The 7882-nt window shown below is 35.6% G+C and overlaps 1 pseudogene; it reads right to left on the bottom strand.

Moving 5' to 3' along the window:
• Positions 1-968: 968 nt before the first annotated feature.
• On the bottom strand, positions 969-7488 carry LOC114371215 (annotated as a pseudogene).
• Positions 7489-7882: the final 394 nt, after the last annotated feature.

Below are 7882 nucleotides of genomic sequence, written 5' to 3'. Positions count from 1 at the left end.
AAGTGTAAAGTCTCTCATGACAATGAGACTAAAACCCCATTATTGGGAGCTCAACGACCAATTAATGTAATATTTTATTGTGCATCTAAACAACTCATTGCTAAGGATAGAGTGCAATGTTAATTTTTATTGTTTCTTTCCTACACTTTATTGTTATTATATGACCTGATCATTCATTCATTTGTTTAGGGATTATACATTGGAAATTGTAATTTGTAAGGGACCGGAAAAGAGCATCTAAACAACTCATTGGTAGGAATAAAGTGATCTTGTTTTGCCTGTGCATACATCTTCAAAACTTTATGCAATTTGCTATTTTATCTCTGCAAAGGGATTTGGAAGAGAAAATAGATAAGTTAGATTCTTCATCATGAGGGATTAAGGTTGTAACTTAGTAGATGTGGATGAAAATTGGAATAACATTAAATAGACAAACACCTTAACATTGCATCAAGGATAGATAGACATGCTAACATTTTAAATTCTGAATTTATCTTTAAGCATCATTATCTTTATCTTCTACATTTCTTATCTTTTACTTAAATCTCTTATTTCTTTAAATTTTTATCTTATCTCCTAATCTTCTATTTTAAATTTCTTATCCTTCTTATCTCTTACTATCTTTAAATTTTGCATTTAAATTTCTTATATCTTGTTTGTAAATTAAGTTTGCATCAATCCAAATACAAACAAAGTTTACGTGAATTCAACATTCGGACTTTTGAATACTTTACTACTTGACAACTTGATACACTTACCAATGAGTTAACAAGTATCAAAATAAATTATATGTTAACAAACTGTTAATTGAATGGATGTGTGAAAATTCAATTTTACATATAGTAATATGAGAAAAATAAATAAATAAATAAATAAAATGAAATGTTAGAATACATTGATAACACTTCCTTAGTTTTTACTCTCGACCGTGAAAACTTAAATTCAATTGATAAATATACAAGGATTGGTACAGTGTAACTCTTTTCATAATTCAGTTTAAATTTAGGGAAACAAAAAAGAAATGAGGTTACCTACATAGTCATTGTGTATCCGAATATAAAATTACTCACTTGGCATAATTGTTGAGTATAAACTATAAAATTCGAACTAATCCACATTATCTCTTTTTTCATCAAATATATCTCAAATTAATGCAGTACTATCCAAACAAAAAAAATACAAGGGCCTCCAATAAAGCTTCAGAAACCAGCGAATATAGGAAGATATAAGGCGCAAAAAGTTCAACATGTACGACACACATTCAACTTGATTTGGCAGATGACATTTAATATTAAGATATAGCCTCAAATATAAATGGGTGGAGGGGAGCAAAAGTGGGTGGCAACAGCTTTTACTTGTTAGAAAGAAAGGGTCAGAAAAGTGGGTTATTTCTTATTTCTAGCTGCTTCTTTCAATTTCCATTTGCAGGATCATACGAAATCCAATAGATATTTTCAGGATAAGCAACCTGACAAAGCAACATTGTCCATGCAAGCCAAAGTAAGACATTAGCACCAGTCTTCATGTTGCTACAGACCCTTCCTTAGTATTAGAATTCAAGGCTTTGATGATAGTCGAGGCTTTGTACTAACAGGGTTCTTTGGGAGGACAGAGACAGCAACTATTATGGACCCAATGGGTACTCAGAAAGGGGTAGCAACTCAACAAGCACAGAGAGCTGCAACACCAATGCCAATCAATGCTCAGAGTATGCAGCAAAAATATTATAACAACATCTTTACCTCTGGAGATCTGAGATCCACTACTGAATCTTCCACAACATGATTGACTGCAGATGACACGACTCCAAAGCATTTATTACGGACCAGCAGACTAAATGCATTAGAATCATTTGAATATTCTTTTGCAAACGTGGTCTCTTCGATTCCTCTCCGGTTGAACCCAACAGCAAACTACAAGGGCAATTATAATTGTCTTCATCTAAGATTGCCAACTGACAAGCATCAATTTAAACATGTGACATTTACCAAAATATAATTTAACTCTGAAAATCTCTAATGTAAACATCTAATTCATAAAGAAATTCTAGTCTGAAACTTATTTGGAACTATATTTGTTTAAGAAATCAATTTATTTACAAATCAGAGTGTCATATTTAATCATTTGTAAATCCAGCCACTTTTGATATTATTTATGTATGATTTAGTATCAAACATGTAGTTTTCAATTACAAAGTTGAGGAAGTTCCAAAAATGCATAAGTCCTGGTTGACAATGAAAACAAAATCTCAGCTCTGACTTCAATTGCCATCGACACATGTTGAAACCAGTAAGGATGTGAAGAAGCTACAGGCAGATAAATATTTGGCCACCATTCTAAGATCAGATTTATTAATATTGAAATTTTAATTAAAAGCCAGATTCTTTTTTCTTTAGCAATGAGAATGATGAGGGGAGGGGGTCATGCATCTCAGGTGATGAAAATAGCAAACAATATTAGCTTATAAAAAGCATGGTTGATTTGCAACTAAAAGTATTGTATTGGACCTTTAGAGGTCGTTAAAGTTTGTCCTGTTTATCAGCCAAGAACTTCTTAACAAGCCTTGATACTACTTCTTGTAGTTCTTTTTCGTTCAAATTGCAGGTAGCTTGGATAGGGAAAATGCGATTGGCACCAACTGCAGAAGAAAACATGTACACTGTTAGATATAGATTAAAAAAAAATGAAAGATACTGAAATCAGAGAGAAGGGCTTTTCTAGTATACATCAACAAACCTACATATGTCCATACTTTCAATCAATAAAAATCAACCATTCTAAAAGCTTAAGCTGTGCTGTGAGGTACTCAATAATGGTTGTTAAAACTTAAAAGTTAAATGAACAGAAACAAACAACTTTTTATCTGATTTAACAGACTAACAGCTAAGAAAAACAAAAAAGAAGGCATTTAGAATAATTTATAAATAAAGAATTGTAGTATTCTTAATATAGGAATTTCTATATTTTTATAAACTATTATTTTTATATAAAAAACATGCCCCCTCAGAATTTGGGTTCTAGCTCTGCCACGGTGCCACCACGAGCAGAGACAAAAAATAATGAACAAGAGATGAAAAATCAGTGAAGAAACCAGATAGGATTATGGATCTAATTGGGCCCAATAAGACTCTAGGTTTACTTCTGTCAGCCTACACCTACCTACGAGGGAACTAACATGTATACAGAAAAATAAAAGGGAAAATTAGTGAGAGAAGAGAGAAAATAAATCTCAGATCTGTCTACCTCCTAAGAGGGACAGTGATCATGTTAGTATTGGCAGTAGGTACAGGTCCACAGGACCTGTGAGTGCAAGCCAGTGAAGCAACACAAGTATGCCTACCATCTCAAATATGAAATAGAAAAGCAAGTGTGGGACATGGACTTTATGACAGAATTACCAAGTTCCCAAAACCTTGAGTTAATGATGGCTGTCCTGAATTGTTTGTCCAAATATGCGCACATTGCATTCCATTGAAACATAATTTTATCACCAAGACTACTAGTGTAGAGATTTTTGTTATAGTGGTGATACATGATAGAAATCCTCCTTTCTTAAGTGATTTCTGGGAGGGGCTGATGAGCTGTTTTGAATACAAGGCAGAGAAGAGTGTTAAAATAGGTGTTTCCTATCATCTCGAAATTTCCCTTTGGTATAATAGTCCTTTCCAGTTCACAGGCCGCGTAAGGGAAGTGCTTTACAGCTGGTTGTTGCCACCTATTGCCAAATACACCCAGTTTTCCATGTCCCCCAGCTGATGAAGGCTATAGGTTGCTCAACCAGTGGAAGCTGCCCTCAATTCCTTCCTCCAAGAATGGAAACCAATGATCACTTCCCAATAGATCCTGGAACAATCATTACCACCCAAGAGACCAGAAACATGGGAAGCTTATTAGTATAAGATTCATCTTGTGGAAGTCTAAGTCTACTGAGGAGGAAACTTGGGAAAGGGAAAGCAACATCCACTTCCTTCTGCATAGAGGACAAGCCAGTATTTTAGGTAAATGGCAATGAAAGGATTACGGATCAATCGGGCAAAAAAAGGCTACTAGGTTACTTTTGCAGGCCTAAACCCACCTTAGAGGAAAATTATCATGTGCATGGCAAATAATGAAGAGACTAGAGGTTGTGAAATGCTTGAGTGCTTAACCCACTCAGCTGATCTATATTTATATAGACTTAGGGAGTAAATACAATTTGAAATTTACAAGAATATTAATGAAGTTCTAGTACCTATGTACTTGCATGTGAATTCCTAGATACATGAATATGTGACTAACTAGGTACATTAATAACTATTCTTTGTTGAAACAACTATCCATACAATGAAGTGGGTGATACATGGCCGATTCCTGTTGTTGCAACTCTAGAACCATCGGCTAAAGTAATGAAATGAGGAATTTTAGGAGGAGAGAGGGATCAAAATAAAGAACTATTACTAGCAATGTGATCAGAAGCACCTGAATCAATTATCCATGGACTTTGATTATTACCAACTTGGGAAATGCAGGCAGTGGAGTTGTGACCACTTATAACAGATGATGTTTGAGATTCCTTGGTAGCTTTTAGTTGGAGATACTCTTGATAGTCAGCCTCCAAAAACTTTATCTCAGATGTTTCAGACTTTGAAATATTCACCGATTTTCCGGGGAATCCGTGAATAGAATAACAAGTGTCTTGTGTGTGGCCCACTCTCTTACAATAAGAACATTAAGGACGACCTCCTCTTCCAGCTCGTCCTCCTTGGTTTCCACGACCACCTCGTCCCCCTCGATTAGATACCATGACAGAAGTTTCAATATTGTCAACTGAATTTCCTCCTATTTTTGGTGAGGGGACTCGAAGGAGCCGAGTAATTAAATTCTCTAGAGAAGGAACTTCTTGGCTAGTTAAGACTTGGTCACGAATATGATCAAAATCTGGATGCATCCCACGTAGTACCAACACCATATATAGATTATTAAGTTTCGTCTTTATGTCTTCAAGTTTATTGGCTTCCAATGATAATTTTAATTCCTCCACTGCAGATTGGGCTTTCAAAACATAGGCAACCATGTCATGATTAGTTTGTTTAAGAGTGGCTAATTTTTTAGCAACATCATACAATTGTTGAATGTCATTAGCAAAAACACTTTGTGCCTTTTTCCAGAAAGAATAACAAGTTTTGAAGGCTCTGAAATTTGTCAATATAGCTGGCTCAACAGACTGCCACAAGAGAGCACAAAGCTGATAATCAAGTTTCTTCCACTGCTCGCGTTTGTCTTCTGAAATCTTTTATGAGAATTGCTCTAGATGTTCATGATAACCTTGGCCAAGAAACCAAAGTTCAACAGAGGCTGACCATGCTAAATAATTTTTTCCATTCAATTTTTCTGAAGTGATTGTTGGTGTTCCAGAGATAGAGAAGACATAACCATCAGTTTTCTGAGAGTCTGAAGCCATTTCAACACTTGTCAAAGAGTTGTCTAATCAGTGGAAGGGACTTTTGGATATTGAGGTTGTTGTTTGGACAAAGGGACAAAGACGGGACTTTAGGTTCTGCTGACCAGATGCAAAAACCTTTAAAAAACAAACAAGGTGACTTTAGATACCATATTGAAGAGACTAGAGGTTATGAAATGCTTGAGTGCTTAACCCACTCAGCTGATCTATATTTATATAGACTTAGGGAGTAAATACAATTTGCAATTTACAAGAATATTAATGAAGTTCTAGTACCTATGTACATGCATGTGAATTCCTAGATACAAGAATATGTGACTAACTAGGTACATTAATAACTATTCTTTGTTGGAACAACTACCCATACAATGTTGTAATTCCAACAGCAAACAAGAGGGTAACTTATCTAGAAGATAGAGAAAAGAGATTCAGATCTATCTAGATAAAATTTTATAAGGAAAAGGCCAGTTTTCTTTCTAATAAGAATCTTGGGAGAACCACAACATAAAAGCTAGCCATTGTAGTTAGAGAGCTCTTGTCTGTATAAACCCCACACCATGTTCCCATACTTCCAATATGGAACTCAAGTCCCATCATACCTTGCAATTGAATTTAACATCACACCATGCACCGCAGCCTTGGCCCATCATAATTGGATTCTAACATCACCCACGTGGATCAGCTGTACACTATCCCTTTGATTAGTCCTGAGTGAACATTGCAAGTCTCATATTTCCAATGTGGGATTCAAGTCCTGAACCTTGCAATTGGATCCTAACACTTTCAGTTTTGGTTTATAACTTGGGGGCAAAGGAATTTTCCTAGGCTGAGGAACATCTGCTCTTGCATATTCTATCTTCTTTATCCTAAAATCAGATGATACAATCTCCCTTTTGTTAGATAGGGATTGAATCCTGACAGAACAACAATATACGATGACAACACAAATACTGAGGTTGAATAGGATTCAGTTTGGGCAGGTTGTGGTTGAGGTTGAATAGGGTTCTATTGTTGGGAACCTTAATTCACCCTAATATAATAATATATAACTTGAGTACTTGACCATCCATTAGGCAATTAAGAGTATTAGACAAACAAAACAATTTCAACTAACAATGTTAGTGCTAGCTAATTTACTTACACTGGCAAAGTTACAGTTCCAGACTCCAAAGCTTGAATGATATTGGACACAATATTAACAGTGTTGGGAGGTGTGTTACTGGGAAAGTTAAGGAGAAGCAACCCATTCCTTGTGAGCTTAACCAAAGAAAGACAAGCTACTCCATCTTTCTCTCCCTCTGCTTTAACACCTGCCATCAGAATCATAGACATTGTATAATCTGCAAAAAAAAAGTGAATACCATCTTCTGCAGAGTTAGCAGAAGCAGACTCAGTATCCTTGTGGTCGAAACATTCGTCAGCAGTATCTTGTGTGCATAACTTCCTTTTCTTAGAACTAGTGCCTTCTTCTTTAGGGTTGTTTGAAGAGTCATAAGCAACAAACTGTAAGAAACAATTATATATCGACATAACTAATGAAACTAATTTCTTGCAGATTGAAACAGACATAGAGGAATAATAATAGTGTATTGACCTTATGAAGGATAGAGATTGCTTCTTTTGTAGCGCTATGGAAAGAGGAATTGAAAAAATGAAAAGGAAGGTTGGAAGGAGAAGAATGAGAATGAAGAGAAGTAAGTGAGTTTACTGAACTGATAGTACAAGTGATGAGAAAATCGGAATGGGAGTTACGGAGAAGAGAAGAGAAGAGAAGAGAAGAGGGAGAGTTGTAGTCATAGCGAGGCAGCTTGATAACACCCGAGTGTTGCTCCCACGGATTCATCCCTACTGCGTATGCGTCTGCGTCCTCCATTTTCTCTCTCTTGAGCCTCTTCTCTTCCCAAACCCTTTTTTTCACACCATTCGATTCCCGTAACCAAGCAATGCATTCTGATCAGATGGAATAAAATGTAGCCATTCAGAATTATTTTAAACTATTTTAGTGATTTTATAAGACATTTTTGTAAACTTTTTAAAAATACTTATGAAAAAGTAATCTTATTTCATAAAAATGCTTGTTTTTAGAGAGAAGGGTCCTACTTCGTTTTCACTCGAACATTGGCATGTGTGCAGAATTATGGGATCTTAAACATGGAATAAAGCTAGCCAGGTCATTTTTGAAATGGATTCGTCGGCCGTGGCCCAAATGATCCAATCAGGAAACATCAATTCTCAGTCATGGTCAGGGAGATATCTTCTATGCGACCATTCCTTTGCGCACCTATAAATTACTGGTACACCGAGCACAAGATGGATAATTTTAATATTATCCTTCCGTAAAATTGATATGGATTGCAAATCTGTAAGCATAATACGGATTGTCGCTTACGGATTAATAATCCATAAGTCTAATATTGGAATTGCCTATTTTGTGCTGGGTGT

Source organism: Glycine soja, chromosome 10 (genome assembly GCF_004193775.1).
Source record: "Glycine soja cultivar W05 chromosome 10, ASM419377v2, whole genome shotgun sequence".
Lineage (NCBI taxonomy): Eukaryota > Viridiplantae > Streptophyta > Magnoliopsida > Fabales > Fabaceae > Glycine > Glycine soja.
This window is presented reverse-complemented; position numbering and strand designations above follow the sequence as displayed.